This window comes from Zea mays, chromosome 6 (genome assembly GCF_902167145.1).
Source record: "Zea mays cultivar B73 chromosome 6, Zm-B73-REFERENCE-NAM-5.0, whole genome shotgun sequence".
NCBI lineage: Eukaryota > Viridiplantae > Streptophyta > Magnoliopsida > Poales > Poaceae > Zea > Zea mays.
The window spans coordinates 19,471,728-19,498,068 of NC_050101.1; the positions used below are offsets into that span (position 1 = coordinate 19,471,728).

Here is a 26,341-nt window from a genome sequence, read left to right on the forward strand (position 1 = left end):
ACCGATTACTTGAGTTAATAATACTTTGACAGGCTACCAAAAATCTGTGTTGGAATCAAGAAACAATAGACCAAAGTAAAAGACGACTGACAGCTCATCATCACAAGGACAGGTTAGAACATTAGGGTGCTAACGCACAGAAATGTGTTAGAACTCATCATTTAACCAAAATAGGAAAATCTATAACAACTGATCTACAACAAGATGCTGGATTAGTGGTTACCTAACATACTTATGCGAAGTTTGCAGAACGTGACTCTGAAAAGCCAAAATTCTGAATGAATTATACATCTATGTTCCTGGAATATGATTTTTTTAATTATTAAAAGTAACTACAAAAACATGTTAATACTAATGTTTGCACCCACCTAACCCAAAATTTGACTGAATTTTACATATAGGTTCTTCACTTCATTTAATTACAAGAACCTTAAGTATCAACATTGGGCAACCGCGCAAGGCAGTTGTTATCGTAGAACTAATAGTGTTGTAGGTACATCAATGCAACCACACCTTTGTCAAATCTGTTCACCGCGGAGCATCTGTGTCAGAACCTTTTTAGCCATGTGATGAAAGTATGGCCATGGAACTTCCATGCGGTTGTTGTAATATCTGAAGGCATAATGCGATCTATACATCCACCACTTTTGCATATTGACCAACCAAATTTGCTGCATTCATCTCCTTCCTTGCTTTGGTCTGCAAAATGACAATATTAATATGGCCCATCGTAGCTAGAACGCAAGGATTTTGTAGGCAACAGTGTTACTCCAGTGGGAGTAATGTGAGACTGCGAGAACAAAAAATAAAAAATAAAGAAAAGAAAGATCTGGCGACGAGGACAAGTGTAGGAACCATAAACTATGTATTTCATTAATCATCGGAATTACAAAATACATAGTTCGCCTGAACTTGTCTTTCGCTATCTTCTACGCCATTGCTCGGAGAAGGTTCTGACTTGTAAATTGTGTAGTTTGCTGATTCCCGGGGCCTTATGCGAGAGAGGCTCACCCGGTTAATTACATCTACAGAGTAAAATCTGTAGAACACCTCCGATTAAGCTGCGCATAGTGGTCGTCGTGTCTCCAGGATGAATGCAAGGTGTATGATGTGAGTGGCTTTAGAATTGCCAAAACTCAATCATGACTATGCCATTGTCACGTTGGTTGGTAAACGGGATGCTGTTGATGAAGAGGATGACTTTCGCCTCGTCGGTGCTTAGTCACGTGTCCGCTGGTCTTTATCAGCTCGAACGGAAGTGTTGCCTTCGCCTCGTCGGTGCCCAGCAACAATGTGTTCGGTCTCGTTTACACAAGACGTGTCGTCGGAATAATAATGATAAGTTTCACCAATAATTTGGCCATCACTTTATCAAGTTTGGTCAATATTAGGTGTAGGTGGATAGCTTCTTCAGCCCATCAGATGTCGCCCTTTTAGGTAGCGATAGAAGAAATTGTTAAATCAATCTGGTATGCAACATCGGATGATCAAATCAATTCAACCCGGCATAAACATCGGATTTTAGATTAATCCGGAATAACCATCAGATTAGTAGATCAATCCGGCATAACCATCAGATTTTTAGACTAATCTAGAACGCAAGCGCAACGTCAGATTATCAAATTAAATTAATCCGGCATAAACATCCGGAATAAATCATCGGATCTTCCTGGAAGCATTGCTTTGCAACGCAAGTCCTAGGGTGCTTCCATATCTGGAATAAATCATCGGATCTTCCTGGACGCATTGCTTTGCAACGCAAGTCCTAGGGTGCTTCGACATCTGGAATAAATCATCGGATCTTCCCGAACACGTTGCTTTGCAACGCAAGTCCGAGGGGCTTCGACATCAGGAATAAATCATCGGATCTTCCTAGACGCGTTGCTTTGCAACGCAAGTCCGACGGGCTTCGACGTCCGGAATAAATCATCGGATCTTCCTGGACGCGTTGCTTTGCAACGCAAGTCCGAGGGGCTTCAACATCCGGAATAAATCATCGGATCTTCCTGGACGCGTTGCTTTACAACGCAAGTCTGAGGGGCTTCGACATCCGGAATAAATCATCGGATCTTCCTGGACGCGTTGCTTTGCAACGCAAATCCTAGGGCGCTTCGACATCCGGAATAAATCATCGGATCTTCCTGGACGCGTTGTTTTACAACGCAAGTCCTAGGGTGCTTCGACAGGCTAGACACTGTAGGGCAGATAATAAGTAAATAATAGATTAAACATTAATCTCACCATTGAATACGAATGCCATCTGGTGGATTGGATGCTGGCTGTTGCACGTGCTGCTAATGATCTGCTGCGTGAGGCTGGCGTGCGACGTTGGCGACTGGGAATTGTTCCTGGTGGCGGCTGGCTCCGATCTCCTCCCTGGTGCTCCCTCTGGCGCTGTCGGCGTGGACTGGCCATGCGTGGTGGCTAGGCGGTCCTCTGGTGGCTGTTGCGCGTTCGTCCGTCCCCCCTCCCCCCTCCCCCCCCCCCGAAAAAAAACCCTGGCAGCTGCTAGGGCTTTTCTTTTATAGGTAGAAAAATATGGATATTGATAAGCACGTATTTGATTAGATAAGATCCTTCCCTTTAATCAGATAAGCTTTATTCATCTAATCAAAAGACGCGTCGCGCGAGGTGGCGATGGATCTTCTGCCCTGACCGATCTCCATCTATCATTGGCTGTTGTTACGTGTGTGTATTCATAAATTTATATATGTATTGTGTAATATATTTAATTTTGAGCTGCTCAAACGATTAAACACTTTTTAAATATTAGTAAAAAATTATCAAACAACTGTTGTTTCCAAAGAAAAATAATTTAGTTTTAAAATTGATTAGTTAAAAGAAAATTTTTACATTAGTTAAAGAGTATGGATCCATCATAGAACAGCTTAAAAGACTATGTAATAGATGATAAAATTTGAACCTTTATGGTTGTATTTCTCAAGGCTTTCTCCATCTCCTCGAACACGTCCTTTATGGTGGGGCGCCCTACACTTGAACTCGCAACACAAAGGACTGCGATTTTCAGTATTAGCACGAAATCTTCTATGATAACATCATCCCTAACACGTGGGTCTACTAATTCCTCCAGTGGTTTTTTCCCAGTCACTACATCCTTGGCCTTCAGACGAAGAAATAAAAACTTAACATTGTCAAGTATTTAATGGAAATAGGAAATGTGTTGATAGAAGGATAGTACAAGGGATCATAATACTATAAATGAAGATAACCGGGCCTTGCTCAGTAAACATGGGAAAAAACAGTTGCTGCTTCTGAAGTTTGTAGAATCATTTCCTCATGCTTGGCGTATATATCATCTGAGAAATATATGAGAAGCTGCAGAGTTCTATGACCTTGTTACCTTCTTGGTAAGTGAATCACGCGCAACAATGTCGAATTCTATGACCTTCCTTCCTGATGACAGAAGCTGCAGAGCGACAACACCAAAACTGTATATGTCACTCGTGTGAGACCCTGTTTGGTTTTGGTAATTGATTAACAACTTATGTGGACTAATAAGTGTTTATGTTGAGATACACAGGTGATTAGTCCACAGGTACACTAGTGTGAGTTATTTTAGCCATGGTGATGATGTGGCTTGGTGATATTGAGATGCTCAACTAGTGTGATAAAGGAGCTCATTGCATATGAAGACATGACATGGTGTCATGTGGCTATATGGAGAAGATCAAGAGATATGGCTTGGCTTCGATGGACCAAGTGGCTAGTGTGAAGGGCAAGTCAAAGGCTCATGTGTGAGGGACCGCGTGGCGGTGAAGCAAGAGCAAGGACTTAGCACCGATGGACATAAAGCAATGGTGAAGAGCAAGCTATGTTGAGATTGATGAACCAAGAAGGCCATGTGATAACATGGAGTGGATCATATCATTACAGAATTATCAAGCCATGTGTTGATCTAGGCTATTGATCAAGTGGCTTAATGATGATGGTGGAGGAACTTCATGCTATGAACAAATGGTAAAAGGTATCATGGTTGGCTACACTTATGGATGCCCATTGTTCATCATTTAAGGAGATGGAATTGAATGCTCAAGGCAAAGGTATAACAATAGGTTTTTGTTTTACCGGTCAAAAGGTGCTTAGAGGTTGATAATTGACCGGGTTAGTAGGCTAGATAGTCGTACTATCAAGAGGGGTCAATTATCTTACTTGACATGTCTTTAGTGCCTCATTGCTCATATAGTTGGTGCATTTGCATGAGGGCTAACAACGCTTTGGTTCGTGAAAGAAACTTATTCAAAAGCGATTTCTTGAATGTGGGCTGAATTGAGGTACCGCGGACCGTCCGAGCCAGCATGGCGGACCGTCCGCAGGTCTAACTTGAGATGATGGTTAGAAACGCGGAGTTTCTGTGTTTCGTGAAGTTTTTGCACTGCAGACCGTCCGAGCCTTAGGGCCGGACCGTCCACAGTCATGACCCGAGAAGGGTGGCTTCGGGCCAGTCCCTGGATTTATAGCCGGACGGTCCGCCTGTGAGGGGCGGACGGTCCGCAAGTATCAAAATCGTTTTTGGACAGGGACTGTGTGTTTTTATTGATTTGTACTACGGACTGTCCGGGGGGCCAGTCCGGACAGTACAGTATCAGGTCACGGACCGTCCGGGATTTATAGCCAGACGGTCCGCGTGTGTTAGCTCAGTTTGATCCGAGGCTCGGGTGTTTGAATTTGCCAGGTCGCGGACGGTCCGGCCTTGAAGGGCGGACTGTCCGGACCCACCTTTTGGGTCAGCTCTGACATGTTTCAACGGTCATTATAGCCGTTATGTTGTACGGCGGACCGTCCGGCCCTAGGGCGCGGACGGTCCGCATGTGCGCAGAAAAGGTGAAATTGGCCCATAACGGCTAGTTTTGGAGAGGGGGCTATATATCCTTGTGTTGCCCGGGTTGAAAGTAAGGATGAGGCCATTTGGAACACTTGTGAGCATATTGGAGCCCTTCCTCTCCCTCTCTCTCACTCATATTGGTTGGGATTGCATTCTAGTGAGATTGAGAGCCATCTAGTGCATTGCATCAAGTTGTTGATCTTTGAGGCACTAGGGAGATCATCAAGTGAGGTCGTTGGCTTGTTACTCTTGGATGTTGCCGCCTCCTAGACGGCTTGGTGGTGGTTCCCCGTGAGCTCTTCAAAGGAGATTGTGAAGAGGCCGCGGTGGTGATTGTGAGAGGCGTTGTGCTTGCCTCGCCAGAGCGGTGAAAAGCAACTCTAGTGGAATCGAGGTTTGAGGGTTCATTGACCAATCCGGCTCAAGAGATCAAGTGGAGACTTGATAGAGGAGCGGTTGGGAGCTTTGAATCTACCTCAACGTGGACTAGGGGTGACCGGCAAGTCATCGACACCACGGGAAAAAATCATTGTGCAACGTGTCATCATCTTCTCGTTGGTTTGCAACTTTCCTCACTAGCTTGTATTTACTTGTTCATATACTTATGCTAGTGAGTATTTGTTGCTCGTGTATGCTCTTGTATATCTAGTCATACCTATAATAAAATAGTTGCTCACTTGTTGTTAGCTTGTGTAGCTAATCTGTTTTACTTAGCTTGTGTAGCTAAGTAGTTGCTTCTCTCTAGTAGTGCTTGTGCTTTGTGCTCTTTGCTTACTAGTATGTTTAGGAGCTATCGTTATGCTTAAAATTACATTTGCATAATTTATATGTCGTTGCTAACTAGATTTGTATGGGAGAGCTCTTTCACTATCTTGGCACCTTAGTTGTTTCAATTAGAATCTTTTGTCAGGTGTTTGTAATAGTTAGAGGAGTGTAGTCTTGGCTAAACCAAAATAGTTTTAATTCCGTATTTATTTGTGTTAGCCATTGTAATTAGTTTTAGAAAGGACTATTCACCCCCCCCCTCTAGTCCGCCATCTCGACCCTACAAGTGGTATCAGAGGCTGGTTCTCTCATTTGGGGGTCTTAACCGACCCGAGAGTAAGCTGGATGGCGACTAAAGGGCTAGAGATTACTTGTGAACCACATATTTTTGATGGCACACATTTTGCACAGTGGAAAACTTGCATGAGTCATTATTTTCATACAATTGATGCAAAATTGTGGTGGATCATAAGTGTAGGTTTTTATAAACCCTTTGATGAGAACACAAAAGATCTCACCCAAGAAAAAGAGAAATGCTTACATCTTGAACACCAAGCTACTAACATTTTATATCAATGGATAAGTGATAAGGTGTTTAAGGAAATTATGTATATGGAGACCGCCCATGATATTTGGACATATCTTGATGGCGTATATGGAAGGATCTCTAGCGAGGATGTGGAGCACATCCTCAACACGGTGGTTGTGGAAGATCGCTCCACCTCATGGTCAAGTGATAAAGATGAAAGACATACCACAAGTTCACTTGATAATCATGATTGTGTTGGCTCAAACTCAAGTAATGCAAATGATTGTTCTATCTCAAGCATACTTGATGATTATGGTGATTGTTCATGCTCGGATGATGATATTGCTACTACAAGCCCATCCATTACACCACATTGCTTGATGTCACAAGGTAATACGAATGTATATAATGCTAATGTGACTAATCATTCATATTCATATGATGAGCTTGTTGATAGACTTGCTAGCATGAACATTGATTTAGAAAATGAGAAAGATAAAACAAGAAATTTGGAAAGTGAAAACTCATTTCTAAAGTATTCATGTGAACAACAAAAACATCTACTTTATGTTATTACTTGTTCACATGAGGAGCTAAAATTGAGTCATGAGGAACTTAGTGTTGCTCATGAAAATTTGATACAAGATCATGTTTTTCTCACTAACAAGATTTATAGTGAAGAAATTAAAACTAGTGAGAACTCATCACATGATTTATATGATCAATTTCAAAATGATGCTAATCCATGTGATGAAGATAAGAAGAATGTATCCACCTCTTGTGATGATTTATTAGCTATGTCATGTTCTTCAACTATAGATTATTATTATTCTTCCTTGTCTTGTGGAACTAACCTTTTGAAGGAAAATAATAAGCTCAAAAACAAAGTGAAGAATTCAAGCAACATGTTTGAGAGGTGGCATAAATCAAAAGTTAGTCATGATCTTATAATGAAAAATCAAATAAGATATGATGACAAGAGTGGCCTTGGTTTCAACAAGAGCAATATCAAAGGCAGGCAATTGAAATTAAAAGGAAATAAGATATTTCACTTCATGTGCTATAAATGCCATGAGATGGGTCATCTTGCAAAGGCATGCCCCAATAAAAGGAAGCTCAAGTTGAAGAAGGAAGAATGGAGGCTAAAGCATGACAAGTGCTTCAAGTGCCACACTTGGGGTCACCTCACCTCAATGTGCCCAACCAAGAAACTAGTGAATCCACAAGTGAAGCCTCAACCAAAGTCACGAGTTGAGCAAAAGAAGAATGCCCAAAAGCAAATCAAGATTAACCATGAATATAATGGTGATGTGGGGAAAACAAGAAGAGAAAGAAGAAGGCATTCAATATATAATCAATATGACATGATGATCACAAATCAAAAGAAGAAGGATGATTTGGCTCAAATCAAGTGCTACATGTATGATGATATGGGTCACTTTGCCTCAAGGTGTCCCAACAGTCTTGAGAAGAAGGCTCAAGCAAATGAGAAGAGGCAAGACAATGTGAAGCAAAATTTGAGAAAGAAAGAGAAGGCTCAAACAAAGAGAACTTGCTACACATGTCGGGAAAGGGGACACATGGCAAATTCATGTCCCTTAGGTAACAATTCGAAGCCTATTTTAATTCATAAGAATATTATGCTTAGAAAGGATGGCAATGGCACCTCATTTGTTGCAATTGCAAAACATCCCGCTATTCATACTAAGGCAATGCCTAAGTATGTTGCTCCTAACTTAAGAGGACCCAACTTAGTTTGGGTACCATCAAAACGTGGATGATCATGAACAGGTACCTTGGGCGTTGGAGGCTTGATTCAATAATATTCATTTAATCATCATATGTTGAATTAAGTGTTGAAGACTTATAAAATTCTATCCCAATGCCAAGTCAATAATAATTGCAGTCCAAATTCTACCAAATACAAGTGCTTTATTCAAGTTGGTTAAATTATGAATGGATTGCAAATAAGTTAAGCTCAAACTTGCTATTGGATGATCATGAGGTATATGAAGTATAATATCTGTTGATCAAATTCATTTGAATGCATATGAGTTGATTGAATTGGATATATATGCATATGTTGCTTGCTATAAGATGATTGAATGGACAATTTGCTAAATAATCAAGCTTGGATTGATTTATGTTGAATAAATTCAAGAGACTTCATTTACCATGTTTGAATGATCAAATCTATTTGGATTGGCTTGAAATTCAGTTTACTTGCTCTATGCATATGATAGCAAAGTCTGTGCAAATTTCATAATCATTGGATAAGTGAAACTTCTTGATTAAGTCAATCTTGTCAGCACAAACACAGCAGTTTTCAGCATGTACCTACCGTGGGAGATGTTATGGCTGTCAGCACATATGAAGTCAAATGAGTCTCAACTTTTTACAGCTGTTAGCAGACCTATTAAAGCACATCTCCACCAATTGTCGTGGTCATAGGATCTGTACATCAAAATTTATGAATGTTTCTTTGGAGTATACAGAATCTGTCATAAGTGACAAGTATTTGAAATATTGAAAGTCACTTTGATTGGAAGGCTCTCATATAGGATAAATCACATAAGTTGTCTGAGAGACCATAGTTTGGTTTTTAATTGATCTATAATCATGGAAAGTGAAGGGGTACAAGGATATTTGTTGAGAAATATTTTGGCACTTATCTTGGTACTCCAAGTTGAAGATCAAGACCAAAGATGATCAAAGTCGAGGTTATCATATAACCGATTGCATAATCTTCTTTCTTACATATGGCAATCCAAATGCTTAAATTGGTTGTAAGTATTTCTTGGCACATTTCAATTTGATTACTCTATTATTGCCATGATCTAGACATAAAAGAAAAAAAACCCGTGTTCGTGAATGAATAAGGTGCTAAGTAAGAAATTCAAATTCTTAAAGCACTTATCAAAAAGGGGAATTCTCTATATGACTAGAGTTGTGAAACTAATGTTTTTACCTAAGTGATCTATGTAGTTTCACAACATGAGAATGAGTTTCTCAATGGACTATGCAATTAAACGTATAAAGAAGAGCAATCCAAAACTATGTGATGTATTCTCTCCTGTACATTTGGATTTATTTCTTCTACATTAAATACTCACCATGATATGATTTAAAATTAGCCTTTGAACTTAATCAATTTATCATGCATGTTTAATTTGTTAAAATTAAGCATTGAAGATTAAGAGAATTTTAGTTCATATAATAAGGTTTCCTTGTTTAAGTATCTGCCTACTTTATATATTCAAAGTGTTATAAAAGAGAATTTTGTGCTTGTATTACTAACGACATCTCTTTTGAGCTTGTTCATGAAGTTCAGTGAAAAGAGATTCCATATGTTCAAATTGGTTACTCCTCACCAAAAAGTAAGAAAAGGATTGCTAGAGGCAAAGTGGTACTTAATTGGAGCAATCAAAAGATTGACCGAGAAAGAGAGCAAGCAACACATTCAAAGGCAAATCAAGCAAATATGATTGATGTTTCAAACATGGATTGATTTTGAGTATTTTCCAAGTATTTTTGGTTTGACATCAATTCATGATCACTTATACTCAAATCATGTACATTCATGCAAATTATTTATATATGGTTGAATACTAATGCTTGGTGCAGTCATAAAGTTCAATGATCCTATTTTAAAATTCAACTATTGAGAAGTTAACAGTCAGCTCAATGGAATGCAAGTTCCAGGTCTCGGACCGTCCGGTCCTAGGCCACGGACAGTCCGAGAGATCAGGCCACGGACAGTCCGAGCTCCCACTGCGGACCGTCCGTGAGTAGCAGTCTTGCATAAACAAAGGAATTTTCTGGACCAATATCTCCACAAGTGGTATCATCCTTACAAGTGATATTCCTATATTCCGTGCAAATTCATAATTCTCTCACATACAAGTGGTATTGAAGGAACAAATGCATGTGAACTACAACATTCAAATTGTGCACTTGATCTTAAATGGGTTCTCGACTTCATACTGGTGAAGAATGGATTTCTTATTGATAATTGGTCTTCACCAAGCTATTAAATTGGACTTCACATTGCTATTGGAGAGCTAATCAAAAGAATCTTGACTATCCTCTACTCCAACATAGCAAAGGTATCATTGTGATGTGCATGATCATATCATCCCCTACTAGTATGTGGTTAGTGCATATAGTACATACTTAATAGTATCATGCATATTAAATGAAATATTTAAATTCATGTTCTACCACTATTGGTTATTTTCATTGATTGAAACTAGTGGTAGCATATGAGTTTGTTCATGAGCAAAGTGAACCCATGTACTTAATTTATTTTGGATTGCAACAAGCTACAAGAACAACCTCGATAAGATAACCGCTTAATGCGTGTGAAGAAGCTTAAAGAGGGTTCAACCCGAACTTGGAAGCTTAAGCAAATCTATTTGGTTAAGTCACATATTGAGCTGCTCATGAGGATGACTTATGAAGAAGATACCAATGCAAATGAATATCAAAACCTTCAAGTGGCATCAATATCTACAGAGAAATGTCTAGGCCAATATTATTCCTTCAATTGGTATTCACTAAGTGGTTTCTAGATCAATCATACAATTGATATCCTTTGAGTGGTACAAGACTTCAAGTGATCCACAACCTTAAGTGATCATCAACTCAAGAGATCAACTCTCTCCTAAAATAAGTTCATGCAAGTGATGTCAAGGATTTTTGTCATGCATATGGTGTCCATCAAAAACTTATTGAGTACTTTCAAGTTGATATAATATTCACAAGTACATTTTTAGAACAACCCTTTTTATGGTAATTAATGACAAAGGGGGAGAGGTTGGAACAAAGATATGTAAATGTACAAGTTGGAACAAAGATATGGAAATATGCACAAGAGAAAATTGGACATGAACTCAGGGGGAGCTTTTGGTCAATTGAGTTAGAATGAATACAAATGGATCAAGAGCAAAGTATACTGGTATGATATTTTATTGAACAAGAGATGCACACAAGTAGGGGGAGCAAGCTCGTGAATGATGCATTTGTTTGTGCACTACATTTCTTGCTTGCATCACATTTGTCTTATATTCCTACATACTTGTGTGTAAGTGTTTGCTAGAACTAAGACTTGGATGATGATTGATTTAGTGATATTTATAAGACTAGTCTTAGTGTGAAAGGAGTAACTAGAATCCTATTTATTATGATCTCATGTGGTATCTAGTTTCACTTGTTTCTAGCAAGATGATGCTAAGGAAGAAATGAAAAGTAGTAAACACGCTACAAAGGTACATTTCTATTTTGTATACTTTAGCATCATGTGGTAGTGATAATGTCCCCTCAATTTTCATATCTTTGCATGTGTGTAAGCTTGAAACCAAACCATCCAAGCACACATGTAGGCGAGGATATCACTACCAAACCGTTTTTATGGTGCTTATCCAAATCTTAACAAATGAGCTTAAAGTTGGATAAGGAACATAAGAACTTTGACAAACTAGCAATTTACACTTGTGTGAAAAGCTAGCTTTGAAAAGAACAAAAACGACAAATCTTTGTAGAGTTGTCATCAATTACCAAAAAGGGGGAGATTGTGAGACCCTGTTTGGTTTTGGTAATTGATTGACAACTTATGTGGACTAATAAGTGTTTATGTTGAGATACACAGGTGATTAGTCCACAGGTACACTAGTGTGAGTTATTTTAGCCATGGTGATGATGTGGCTTGGTGATATTGAGATGCTCAACTAGTGTGATAAAGGAGCTCATTGCATATGAAGACATGACATGGTGTCATGTGGCTATATGGAGAAGATCAAGAGATATGGCTTGGCTTCGATGGACCAAGTGGCTAGTGTGAAGGGCAAGTCAAAGGCTCATGTGTGAGGGACCGCGTGGCGGTGAAGCAAGAGCAAGGACTTAGCACCGATGGACATAAAGCAATGGTGAAGAGCAAGCTATGTTGAGATTGATGAACCAAGAAGGCCATGTGATAACATGGAGTGGATCATATCATTACAGAATTATCAAGCCATGTGTTGATCTAGGCTATTGATCAAGTGGCTTAATGATGATGGTGGAGGAACTTCATGCTATGAACAAATGGTAAAAGGTATCATGGTTGGCTACACTTATGGATGCCCATTGTTCATCATGAGGAGGAGAAGAAGAAAAAGGATGCGGAGAAGGCTCGGGCCCGCAGGCGGAGGAGGGCTCGAGACGCCCTGGAGAAACGCCGTCGTCAGCAGGAAGGAGATGGAATTGAATGCTCAAGGCAAAGGTATAACAATAGGTTTTTGTTTTACCGGTCAAAAGGTGCTTAGAGGTTGATAATTGACCGGGTTAGTAGGCTAGATAGTCGTACTATCAAGAGGGGTCAATTATCTTACTTGACATGTCTTTAGTGCCTCATTGCTCATATAGTTGGTGCATTTGCATGAGGGCTAACAACGCTTTGGTTCGTGAAAGAAACTTATTCAAAAGCGATTTCTTGAATGTGGGCTGAATTGAGGTACCGCGGACCGTCCGGGCCAGCATGGCGGACCGTCCGCAGGTCTAACTTGAGATGATGGTTAGAAACGCGGAGTTTCTGTGTTTCGTGAAGTTTTTGCACTGCAGACCGTCCGAGCCTTAGGGCCGGACCGTCCACAGTCATGACCCGAGAAGGGTGGCTTCGGGCCAGTCCCTGGATTTATAGCCGGACGGTCCGCCTGTGAGGGGCGGACGGTCCGCAAGTATCAAAATCGTTTTTGGACAGGGACTGTGTGTTTTTATTGATTTGTACTACGGACTGTCCGGGGGGCCAGTCCGGACAGTACAGTATCAGGTCACGGACCGTCCGGGATTTATAGCCGGACGGTCCGCGTGTGTTAGCTCAGTTTGATCCGAGGCTCGGGTGTTTGAATTTGCCAGGTCGCGGACGGTCTGGCCTTGAAGGGCGGACTATCCGGACCCACCTTTTGGGTCAGCTCTGACATGTTTCAACGGTCATTATAGCCGTTATGTTGTACGGCGGACCGTCCGGCCCTAGGGCGCGGACGGTCCGCATGTGCGCAGAAAAGGTGAAATTGGCCCATAACGGCTAGTTTTGGAGAGGGGGCTATATATCCTTGTGTTGCCCGGGTTGAAAGTAAGGATGAGGCCATTTGGAACACTTGTGAGCATATTGGAGCCCTTCCTCTCCCTCTCTCTCACTCATATTGGTTGGGATTGCATTCTAGTGAGATTGAGAGCCATCTAGTGCATTGCATCAAGTTGTTGATCTTTGAGGCACTAGGGAGATCATCAAGTGAGGTCGTTGGCTTGTTACTCTTGGAGGTTGCCGCCTCCTAGACGGCTTGGTGGTGGTTCCCCGTGAGCTCTTCAAAGGAGATTGTGAAGAGGCCGCGGTGGTGATTGTGAGAGGCATTGTGCTTGCCTCGCCGGAGCGGTGAAAAGCAACTCTAGTGGAATCGAGGTTTGAGGGTTCATTGACCAATCCGGCTCAAGAGATCAAGTGGAGACTTGATAGAGGAGCGGTTGGGAGCTTTGAATCTACCTCAACGTGGACTAGGGGTGACCGGCAAGTCATCGACACCACGGGAAAAAATCATTGTGCAACGTGTCATCATCTTCTCGTTGGTTTGCAACTTTCCTCACTAGCTTGTATTTACTTGTTCATATACTTATGCTAGTGAGTATTTGTTGCTCGTGTATGCTCTTGTATATCTAGTCATACCTATAATAAAATAGTTGCTCACTTGTTGTTAGCTTGTGTAGCTAATCTGTTTTACTTAGCTTGTGTAGCTAAGTAGTTGCTTCTCTCTAGTAGTGCTTGTGCTTTGTGCTCTTTGCTTACTAGTATGTTTAGGAGCTATCGTTATGCTTAAAATTACATTTGCATAATTTATATGTCGTTGCTAACTAGATTTGTATGGGAGAGCTCTTTCACTATCTTGGCACCTTAGTTGTTTCAATTAGAATCTTTTGTCAGGTGTTTGTAATAGTTAGAGGAGTGTAGTCTTGGCTAAACCAAAATAGTTTTAATTCCGTATTTATTTGTGTTAGCCATTGTAATTAGTTTTAGAAAGGACTATTCACCCCCCCCTCTAGTCCGCCATCTCGACCCTACAACTGGCACAAGTGAGCTTGGAGTGTGTGATGTACTCGGGATCCATGTACCCAATGGTTCCCCTCACATCTGTGAACACCTTGGTCTCCTCCATTTGTAGCATCTTTGCCAGCCCAAAATCAGCCAGCCTTGGCACATTGTTCTCTGTCAGCAAGATGTTTGTGAGCTGCAATGCAACAATGAGAAGAGAACTTGAGATCGATCCCATTATTTCAAGATCGAGTTCCATTTCCATTAGCAAGAGCACGTTATGGATGGTTCAGAATGAAGCAACCTCATGTTGTTATATATGTAATATGCCTGCAAAGTGCAAACTTCAACCAGCATTATTCTCACCTTGATGTCTCTATGGACAATGCATCCATCAGGGTGTGTGTGAAGAAACCTCAGGACAGATGCACAATCCCTCAGGATCTTCACTCTTGTTTCCCATGGTAGCACAGAGTCACTTCTGTTGGGATGTGTCCTCTACACGAGCCGGTTAACAGGAACCGAGGTAGAGCAAATCCTAGCCGTCTAACCGCGCCCCTGATCGGGGGGGCTATCCTAACCGTTGGTTGCAGCCCTCCGGTCACACGACGCCATATAAATACGATTAAGGGGGCCAACAGGTTTAGCCAACGCTAACGCTCGACCACAAAACCCTAATCGACATTCCACCAGGTTCCCATCACCTAGGCGCTCGGAGTGACTGGAAGACTGCGATCTATGGCGTCTGATCCGGTGATCTCCCCAACGGGAACCGGATCTGACCCTCCCCCTGCAGGTGCCACTGGAGGAGACGATCCACAGCCGACCAGCGACGGGAACCAGTCTCCTCGCCGGAACACGCAGGGAAGCGGAGGAGGAGGCGGGTCTTCGATGCAAGACACCGCCGCCATGGCTGCTGCGATGAACAACAACGAAGGTATGTACCCCTGTTCCTCTCAGTAGAATAGATCTACTCGTCATTGAGGATTTGCAGTTACGGATTGGTATTCTAGGGGCTTAGGAGTCGATCCTAGGCACCATAGAATCTAACAATGGTATCGGAGCCAACCTAAGACCCCTAGATCTCCTAATCCGCACATCGGTTTTGAGATCACAGAAAGGTCTCGGGACAAAGTGATTGAACTCAGTTTTTTTTCATCATCGTTCATCACCCCGAGAACAGAAAGACAGTTTAGATCGAGAAATGAGATTAGGTTCTCTCGGGTTAGGGTTTTCACCTAACCCTAAGTTCTAGGGTTTTAGGCCACAATGAGACTTAGTCTCGGCCATACCCATGGATCCGAGAAAACAAAACAGAGAGACGGTCTAGGGTTAGGGTTTACAACCTAACCCTAATCGTTTTATCCGCATCACAGGGACCGCACAAGGCACGAGATCTTGAGATCCACGGCCAGAAACAGAGAACAGTAATAGAAAGCGTAGAACAGATTAGGGATAGAAAACTAACTGTTTTCCCCATAAACCGACCGGATCGAAGTGCACAGATGCACTGACCATGAACAGGAAATGCATAAGGGCCCCGGATCTACGTAGAAACCTCCAAAACTCGATTCCAAGTTACATCAAGGTACATTTCTTACAAGAATTCATCACAGAAAAAAATATGGAATCGAGTAGAGGGTTAGATCTAGGGGAGAGAAGGTTTATGGAGTTGACCACATAGCCGCCACTTACCCTCGACGCCGGCCAACACAACCAAACGCTAGCCACCGACCGACGGCGGCACACCCTCCCGTGGGGACGCGTCCACCGGCGGTAAGGGCCCGCGAGGTCGTTTCTTTCACCGGTGAACAGATCGCCGGACAGAGGGAAGAAATGATGGCCTGAGCAAGGTACAGAGAGAAACACACCGGCTACAGCACCCGTCGAGTTCTCCTCCGACGGCGGCGAGCTCAACCAGAGGGAGCTCGCTCGCCAGCGAAGGGGCTCGTGGGGCCGGCGCGGCCCACCTTCTCACCGGTACAGACAGAGAAGAACGAGGAACAGGGAGCGACGAACTCGGATAGAACCGGAGAGACAGAGAGATGGAGTCGGCCAAGAATAGCGGCGCGGGCGTGGAAAACCCTAGGGTTTCCCAAGGGTCCGAGATTTCCGCCTTATATAGGACCTGCTACAGTGCACGGGCAATCCTGGCCGCCGGATCAGATCCGACGGCTTAGGGTAAGGCGGGGCGTGAGCGCCTGTGCCCGAGCGTGGGCCAAATGCGCGGCCCAAGCCCAGGTTGCGGCCTGGGCGCGCACACCCTCTCCCGCGGGCCGAAGGAGGCCGGGCCAAGTGGCCGACCAGGCCGATTTGGCCTTTCCATTTTTCAGCGAAATTACGAATTCTTTTATTATTTCCTGGAATTAGTGAATAGTAAAGAAATTAGCAAAATAGTAAAGAAAATTCAGAAAATTCTAGAAACATTTTTCTCAGATGAAGAGAATTACAGAGAATATTTTGGACTATTTTATATTCCGCTGCGTACTTTGGTACATTTTTGTTTATATTTTATGCAATTTTCAGTTAATTATGAAACCAACGTGGATTAATTATTGTTTAAATTGCATAGAATTCAGAAAATTTGTGGTAATTGAATATTTTAACCAACGTTGGATATTGTTACCACATTTTATACAAGTTTATGTTTTCTAGATCATCCAACGATGGTTTAGAATTTGTGACTAGAAATTTTTTGTAGATCAGGCATGGTTATTATTTGACCAACGTTGAATATTTAATTCATGCAAGTTCTATGATTAAGTATTTTATTTCAGATGTCCTAAATATTTTTCTATTTAATCTTGCAAAGGTGCACACACTGCCATGCTGATTAGCCAGATTTCTCAGATCAAACCGCTAGATGGTAATAATTACCACTCTTGGCGGGAGGATATTGACATGATAACCACAGTGGGTGAGATAGATCTCGCACTGCGTTTTGATAGACCAACAGAGCCCACAGTGGGCACTCCCAACTATGACCATAAGATGCTACAATACAGCATCGACAAGCTTAAGTGGGAGAGGTCAAATGACAAGTGTCTAATTGTCATCAAGAGAACTATCAAGGATCCTCTTAAGGGTTCTATACCAGATTGTGCGACTGCCAAGGAGTACCTTGAGAAGATAGCTTCTCACTTTAAGGGGTCCTCCAAGGCATATGCATGTTCTTTGATGACAGAATTTGTCAATGCAAAGTACGATGGAAATGGTGTTAGACCATTCATAGAGAAAATGATCTCCATCGTTGCTAAGCTTAACAAATACCTCGATTCTCCCATGCACGAGGAATTAGTAGTGTTTATGATAATGAAGTCTCTCCCTAAAGAGTTTGAGACTTTTCATATTCAGTACAATACTAGTGTAACAGATAAATGGAACCTTGACCAACTCATGGCACAGTGTGTCTAGGAGGAGGAAAGGTTGAAGCAGAAAGGAGACTCTCTCAATTTTGTCAAAGGCAATATCCCAAAACAGAACAAGAACTCAAAGAAGAAGTTCAAGAAGCAGGCTAAGCAGAATAACCAGGCTTCTACTAGCAACAACCAGCCAAAGCAGGCAGGCAGCTTCTTAGTCCCCCTGATACCTGCCTCTACTGCAAGAAGACAGGACATTACAAGAGGAAGTGCCCTGATTTCCTGCAGTATCTTCTGGAGAATGGTAAGGACCATGTAACTTTTGTAGATGAGTCTTTATACTTGGAATATCCTAGTTATTCTTGGTGGATTGACTCTGGTGCAACTGTTCATGTTGCCAATTCTCTACAAGGATTCCGTTCAAGCCGAAGGCTCCCAAAGGGCCAAAGAACAATTAGAGTGGCGAACGGAGTCGAAGCAGCAGTTGAGGCCATTGGAGATCTTCATCTTATTTTATCTGATGGTTTTGTACTGTTGTTGAGAGACGTACTCTATGTTCCTTCCTTGCGAAGGAATCTTATTTCAGTTTCTAGACTAGATGATCAGGATGTTCATTGCCACTTCGGTGACAGACAGTGTATCATTCGATTTAGTAATAAAGATGTTGGTCTCGCCGTCCGATGAGATATGTTTTATTTACTTTCACGTAGTGATGTTGTTAACGTCTTAGATACACCAGAAAACGATCCAGCCATCAGTGGCAGGAAAAAAAACGAAGTGATGGAGAGACCTCGTCGAAATTATGGCACTATCGTTTGGGCCATATTTCGAGGGGGAGAATAGAGCGTCTTGTTAAGGAACAAATTCTCCATCCCTTAGACTTTACAGACTTAGAGCAATGCAGAGATTGCATTAAGGGTAAATTTGCGAAGCAGATTAAGAAAAATGCTAAGCACAGTACGAGAGTGTTAGAAATTATTCATACAGATATCTGTGGTCCTTTTCCAGTTAGGACAGTAGATGGGTTCGACTCGTTCATAACCTTCACAGATGACTACTCTCGCTACGGTTACATTTATCCTATTAAGGAAAGATCAGAAGCTTTAGACAAGTTTAAACAGTTCAAGGCTGAGGTAGAAAATCAACACGATTTGAAGATAAAGATTGTTAGATCAGATCGTGGGGTGGAGTACTACGGGCGCCATACTGAGTATGGACAGGTCCTAGGGCCTTTTGCGAGGTTCCTAAGAGATAATGGTATTGTTGCTCAGTATTCTACACCTGGTGAACCACAACAGAATGGGGTTGCCGAAAGGCGAAACAGAACGCTAATGGACATGGTAAGGAGTATGCTTAGTTCCTCCAGCTTACCATTGGGTCTATGGATGGAGGCTTTAAAAACCGCTATCCATATACTCAACAGAGTCCCTAGTAAATCAGTGGCTAAAACTCCATATGAGTTGTGGACTAACAGAAAGCCCACGCTCAACTACTTTCACATATGGGGTTGTCCAGCAGAAGCTAGAATATTTAATCCTGGACAGGGAAAGCTAGATGAGAGAACCACTAGCTGCCATTTTATTGGCTACCCTGAGAGATCGAAGGGTTATAGATTCTACTGCCCGGGTAGACAGACTAAGTTTATAGAAACCAGACATGCCATTTTCTTAGAGGATGACATGATCAAGGGGAGTAAGGTACTCAGAGAGGTTGACCTTCAGGAAAAGAGGATGCATGTTCCAATTCCGATGGTTGAAGAACCATACTTCTCGATACCCGCTGAGGTTCCACCAGCAGTCATACCGACTGTGAGTGAAACCCCTGCTGCAAATGTTGCATCACCTAGTGCAACTACTACAGAGCAAGATGCTTCACCTTCTGCGCAATCTGGCCCTTCTCAGCCGGTTGCACAGGAGAGTTCAAATGACAGTGGTAGTGTTGCGCCAAGTGACGCACCATTGCAGGAGCCCGAGATCGAACCAGAACCAAGTCTCAGGAGGTCGCAGAGGATCAGAAAATCTGCGATCCCTGATGACTATGAAGTCTATACAACTGAAGACACAGAAAGTGATGAGATATATATGAGTGAGGACATTGATGCAGAAGGTGATCCCACTACATATGAAGAAGCTATGAGAAGTGAAAATTCATCCAAATGGGTTTCAGCCATGGAAGATGAATTAGAATCCATGAGAATGAATAAAGTTTGGGACTTAGAGGTCATTCCCCAAGGAGCCAAAACAGTAGGCTACAAGTGGGTCTACAAAACCAAGCATGACTCCAAAGGGAATGTAGAAAGATACAAGGCAAGACTTGTGGCCAAAGGGTTCACACAGAGAGAAGGCATTGACTATCATGAAACCTTCTCACCTGTCTCAACGAAAGATTCATTCCGGATCATTATGGCTTTAGTGGCCCATTTTGATCTAGAGCTCCATCAGATGGATGTAAAGACAGCATTCCTAAATGGAGAGTTAGTAGAAAACGTGTACATGGCACAACCAAAGGGTTTCGTCGTGCGCGGTAAAGAACACATGGGATGTCACTTAAGGAGGTCCATTTATGGATTAAAACAAGCCTCCAGACAGTGGTATATCAAGTTTGATCAGACCATCAGAAAGTTTGGTTTCGAGGAAAACAAGGAAGACAACTGCATTTATGCAAAGTTTAAGAAAGGAAAGTATATCTTCCTTGTTCTGTATGTCGATGACGTACTTTTAGCTAGTAGTGATAAGGATCTACTGGCTGTCGGTGTTTTGGGTCCGACCGCACACCTGGGGTTGCCCCTCAAGGTGTTTTAGGAGTAGGAAGGTGTCGACAACTGTAGCAAAATGGTTCGTGCCGATCGCACGAGAGACAGTGGACAAGGTTTACAGGTTCGGGCCGCTTGGAGATGCGTAACACCCTACGTCCTGGTGAGTATGCTTGGTGGATATGATTACAAGAGAGCTCTCTGGATTAAGAATACAGAGAGTTGGTGTAGGTGGCTAAGTAATGGGTCGATCGTTCTGAAGGGGTGCCCCCTAGGCCTTATATACTCGACCGTGGGGCAGTACACCTGGATAAGATAATAACAAGTGGCTAAAAGATAGTGATCCTCTCGAGATTATCCTTTACGTAACCCTCGCCGACTTATCCTCGCGTGGCTTCGTTGCATGGAGGCCCCGACGCGGGAAAGTCGGATCTCTGTTGCGGCCAATGGCTCGACGCTATGGGCCATCTGGGTTTGTACCAATCCGGCCTCATGTCGCCCTGCGTTGCTGGTTGTCTTTCCCCAGGCCCACGAAAGAATAACCTTACGATTTATTGGGCCCTTGGGCCTTTCGTGAGGTCCTTTACTCTTTTAGTGGACCCGGGGGATATCTATCCCCCACAAGCCCCCGATCTTTGGGTTAATTTAGAGGTAATCAACCCTAAGATCCCAGGTCCAGCTTGTAGGTGATTTGAAGAAAGATGACTCCTTGCTGTTCTCTCCTGCTTCGATCACTTGTTGACCAGATCCTAGCTTTGTGCTTGTGCCTTAGAGATCGGCATTCCTGTTTTGTAGGATTCTGAACCTCATTGGGTGCACCGGAGGTGCACCCAATGGGTGTAGCCCCCGAGCTTCGAGTAGATTTTAGAAAATAATCTACTCGAAGGTCTTCATCAGAGATTACTTCCATTTGTGTTCCTTTATTCCGGTTGAGGATTGGCTTCTTAATCTTGTCCCATGCCCTTAGAAATTGGTGCTATCCTGGCTTAGAATGACAATCCATGGGGTGCACCGAAGGTGCACCCAATGGGTGTAGCCCCCGACCTTCAAGTGGATTTTTTGAGGATAATTCGCTTGAAGGTCTTCTTTTTATGTCCTTTTGCTGTAGAATACTCTTTCTGCTTAAAAAAGTTGGCATGATGTCATCCGTGCTATGTCATCAATATTATGCTTCGGAGGTCAGCATGTGTTTTGTCTTTTGCAACTGAATTTGCAATCCTTCCATATCTTGCTGAGTAGCATAGTGTATTTGCTCTGCGACTGATTGGACGTTCGATGGACGTTCTCTGTCTAGTCTTCAAGTCATGTCTGTCGACCATATTTTGCACTCTGCTGACTATATTTGGTTTCCCTTTAACTCTTGTTGATATCTCATTTTTGTCTTGAGGCATTCACTGCATGCTCTGCACATATGTGACCATTTTGAAAAATATACTGACAATTCCTGGGCGTCCCCCCCCCAATGGGTGTGGGCAAGGGACGGCTTGGTACGCTGAGTGTTTTAACCGGCTGCTTCTGAGTTGTAATGTGATGGGACGGCGAGTGTAATCATATCCTTTGCGCTGTTGATTGGAGTCCCAATGGGTGTAGTGCTGCATGAAACGGCGTCCGCTGCCTGACGTGTCTTTGGACGGGTGGAGGTGTATATTGAATGCTTAGCGACTGTTCAGTGACCGCGGTTGGAGGTGAGCAGTTGCCTTTCTCTTCTATAAATAACGCTGTTGTTCCTCTGGTTTCTTCACATCCCTTCGCTATTACTTACTGCCTCCTTCTCTTCTTTTTCTGCTTGCCTCCATGGGAAAGAAACGCAAGCGCGAGCCGACTCCTCCATCGGAGGACTTCGGCGACTCGGAGTACTCGGAGGAGGAGTTCTCCTCCGAGTCCGAGAGGTCCCCGGCCCCCGTCTCTCCCCCGGCGTCGTCCGATGACTCGGACGACTCCCGGGGGTTAGCCGCGGAGGTCTGGTCGTACATCCGGGCCGTCGAGCGCTCCGGGCTCGAGGGCTCGGATGAGTCCGAGTACTCCTCGGAGGAGGAGGACTCGGACGACGGCGGCGAGGGCGGGGACGAAGACGACGACGACGACGGTGACGACGACGACGACGACGACGACGACGACGACGACGACGACGACGGCGGCAGTGGCGGGGGCTGCACCAGGGGCGGCGGCGACAGGGGCGGCACCAGGGGCGGCGGCGGCGGAGGCGGCACCAAGAGCGGCGGCGGCGGCAGGGGCAGGGCCAGTGGCTAGATGCCACTGGTCCTTTTAAATATTAGTATAGATTAGAAGTAGTATAGTTAGATAATGTAGTAGTATTAGTAATGTAGAGTAGTATAGTGTAGTGTAGTAGTAGTAGTAGTAGTAGCAGTAGAGTGTAGTTTAGTAGTTGAAATAGGGAAGTATCAACTCATAATGAGTTGATTTGTAAATGTTGTCACTTCCCTTGAATGAAGAACGAGTTTGGTTTCCCTTTGATGAATCGTTTCGTTTGACTGTGAATCTGAGTCTTTTGAGGCCGTAGACGAACATCTTGATCGTTTTATTGATGCTTCCAAGCAATATTGCAGTCTGTATCAATGTTTTTAGAAGTAATGCCGAGTGATCGGAAGTCGCCGTCGACATTTTAGAAGTAATGCCGAGTAGTTGAACCCCAGATCGTCGTTTTAGAGGCAACGCCGAGTGTCTAAGTAGTGATTTCGGCATTTTAGAGGCAATGCCAAGCAATTAGACTTGAGGTAAGCGTTTTAGAGGCAACGCCGGGTGATTAAGTAGTGACTTCGGCATTTTAGAGGCAATGCCGAACAATTTAACTCAAGGTCAGCGTTTTAGAGGCAACGACGAGTGATTGAGGGTCAACGTTGGTATTTCTAGAAGTAACACCGAACGGTTGAACCCGAGGTCAGTGTTTTAGAGGCAACACCGAGTTATTGAACTCGAGATCAGCATTTTAGAGGCAACGCCGAGTGAGTGAAGGTCAACGTCGGCATTTTTAGAAGTAATGCCGAGTGACTAAACTCGAGATTAGCGTTTTAGAGGCAACGCCGAGTGACTGAATAGTGACGTCGGCATTTTAGAGGCAACGCCGAGTTATTGAGCTCGAGGTCAGCGTTTTAGAGGCAACGCCGAGTGATTGAAGGTCAACGTCGGCATTTTAGAAGTAATGCCGAGTGATTAAACTCGAGATCAGCGTTTTAGAGGCAACGCCGAGTGACTGAGTAGTGACGTCGGCGTTTTAGAGGCAACGCCGAGTTATTTGAGATCGAGATCAGCGTTTTAGAGGCAACGCCGAGTGACTGAGTGGTGACGCCGGCATTTAGAGACAACGCCGAATTATTTTGAGGATTAACACCCGAGTGAAGAGATGGCCCACCAGTTTTTGGAAATAACTGCCGAATGACCACGTGGCATGCTGGGCTTTCGGAAATGACTGCCGAGTGATGACTGGGCACTTTTTGAAACGGTATCTGGTCCGAGAATATCCCATAAGAGTTGCACTTTTAGCCGCCTTTGCTTTCCGCGCCCTAGTTTTTGCATTCCTGCTTCCAAATCCTCTCTGCGCTTGCCTCCAATTTGCTTGCTGGTGAAATCGAGATGGCTCCCAAGAGGAAAATCGCGAGTTCTTCCGCTGTGGTGATTCCCCCAATTGATCCCAACAGCCAGTTGCCTTTCGCAGGTAACCACACGTCCATCATCTCTGAAACCGAACTCCCTCACCTCGTGTCCATCGGGGTTCTTCCTCCGCGGGAACTCTGTTCTTGGCGGATTTGCCACGGGACTACGGTCCCGACGGAGGATACTCACGAGTCTGTGGTTTACGCTCCCTTTCTTCTCCGTGGCCTTGGCCTTCCTATTTCTCCCTTTTTCCGTGGTCTTCTTGATTTCTACCACATCAACCTAACCCATCTGAACCCTAATTCAATTCTGCAAATTTCTATCTTCGTCCACTTATGTGAGGCCTTTCTTGGCGTGCTGCCGCATTTTGGATTGTGGAAACACCTGTATCATTGTCGCCCTGGGATGGCCGGGGGACAACATCAGTTGGTTGGAGGTGCCATCTTGGAGATGCGCCGGGGACGGAAAACTGAGTATCTTGAAATCCCTCTTAAAGACAGCATTAAGGGATGGCGCCTGGAATGGTTTATAGTTGATAACTATGGAAATTCTCTCCCCCCCCGGTCAGGAAGACAGCCAGATGTTCGCACTCCGAGCTGGACCGAGTCTCCTACAGACGAAGAGGTGGCTGAGGCCAGTGTGCTGCTAGCTGAAGTTGGGCTATTGAAAGAGAGGGGTTTAACTGCTGAAGCTATAGTTGCTGACTTCGTTTTCAAAAACATTCAGCCACTGAAAGACAGGGTCCACCCGGCTTATCTGTATCAAGGGCTAGCCGACCCAACTCGAGTTACCAATAGAAGGATCCCTTCTGCAGATTTGGTGAGCCGACTGGAGATGATTCTCAGAGGCAAAGTCTCCAATGTTGGTGCTCCGGTGGCGTATTCAGCCTGGAATCTGCCTCCTGCCAAGGCCTTCACTCGTTTCGTGTCAAACCCACCTTCAACTGATGGCAATTTGGGCCTTAGAACGCGGCCCTCTGATGAGGAGGTTAGTGCTTTGGTTGCTTCACTTGGGAAAATCCCTGATGATGAAAGACAAACCCATTTCGAGGTACCTTTGGATCCTACTGATGCTGAAATAAATGCCGTGCTTGACATGTTGGCTGAGGATTCTTCTGACGCTATTCCTGCTGAGACATTGGCAGTGGCACCTCTCCCAGAGGTCGGTATAATCTTGGATGCTCAGAGACCTGTCCGTGCTCGCTCGAAGCGTCCCCGCCGAACCAACCAGACTGATCTTTCTGTTGATGAGCAGAAGAAGAAGAAGAGACGTATTCGGCGAGTATCTAGTTTGGATCAGGGTGCTGGTCCCTCGGTTCCTGCTGATGAGGAGGTTCCCGCGCCTGAATTTGCTGATGCTGATCCCAATGGGTGTGGTATGACTGTTGCTGATCCCAATGGGTGTGGTATGACTGTTGCTGATCCCAATGGGTGTGGTCCATCTGTTGCTGATCCCAATGGGGGTGTTGCCAGTGTTGCTGATGAAGACGACGAAGAGGAGGAAGATGAGGTTCCTCTGACTCGGAAGAATAGTCGGCAATTCCTCGCCAGTGGGGAAAGTAGTGGGGTTCCTTCTCCGGCTTTGTCTGCTCTTGTTGGTCTGCAAAACATATCCCTGGCCGACTTTGATCAAACTCTCGAGGACATGGTCCCAGAGGATTTGTTATCAGGGCCAGTGGATGATGATGTAGCGGAAGCTTGTGGTGCTGTGCTGGATGCTGGGTTGAGGTCGTCCCGCGCCTCGTCAACCTTAGAGCGCGGTTTCGAGGGTCGGGGTGCTGACTTGGACTGTCCTGATTTCATGGAAGTAACCGAGGGTCCGTCAACCTTAGAAGTGGTTACTGCAGAGAGTTTGGACCTTAAAGCTGGTGCTGACACATGTCCAGCCCCCGAGGGTGTCATCGGGGATGACTTAGCTCAGGTGAAGGGTGCAAGCCACTGCCCAGCCCCCGAGGGTTCTGCCGGGGATGATCCAGCTCAGGTGGGCAGTGCCAGCCACAATCCAGCTCCCGAAGGTGCCCAAACGGGGACTCCTTCCGGCACTTCCATGGATGTTCACGCAGGGTCACCTCCACGCTCTAGCTGCATGGTGGTGGCTCGAACTTTGGACCAGGGCGTCGCTTTAGAGGGCAGCGTCCCCACTGATCGAGTGTCCGGCTCTGGTGAAGGCGCTGAACTAATTCCCACTGTTCCGTTGCAAGCTGCTTCGGGTGATGACCTTGTGCCTGGTTATCATCTGACTTCTTCTGATTTGGGGATCCCTTCGTTCTTCTCCAACCTCCAGGTACTGTGCCATTTCTTAGTTTGATTTTTACACTGCATGAACTTCTGCCCTTGTGCTCATCTGTTCTTCTCATCAGGCTTTGGTGGACGGGATGACCAGCCAGCTGAAATTGCATGGTGCTCCTATCCCAGAAGTAGCT

General features: G+C 44.2%; 1 pseudogene; it reads right to left on the reverse strand.

Moving 5' to 3' along the window:
* Window positions 1-514: 514 nt before the first annotated feature.
* LOC103630882 (probable serine/threonine-protein kinase PBL28) overlaps window positions 515-26,341 on the reverse strand; it is a 44,287-nt pseudogene continuing 18,460 nt past the window's right edge.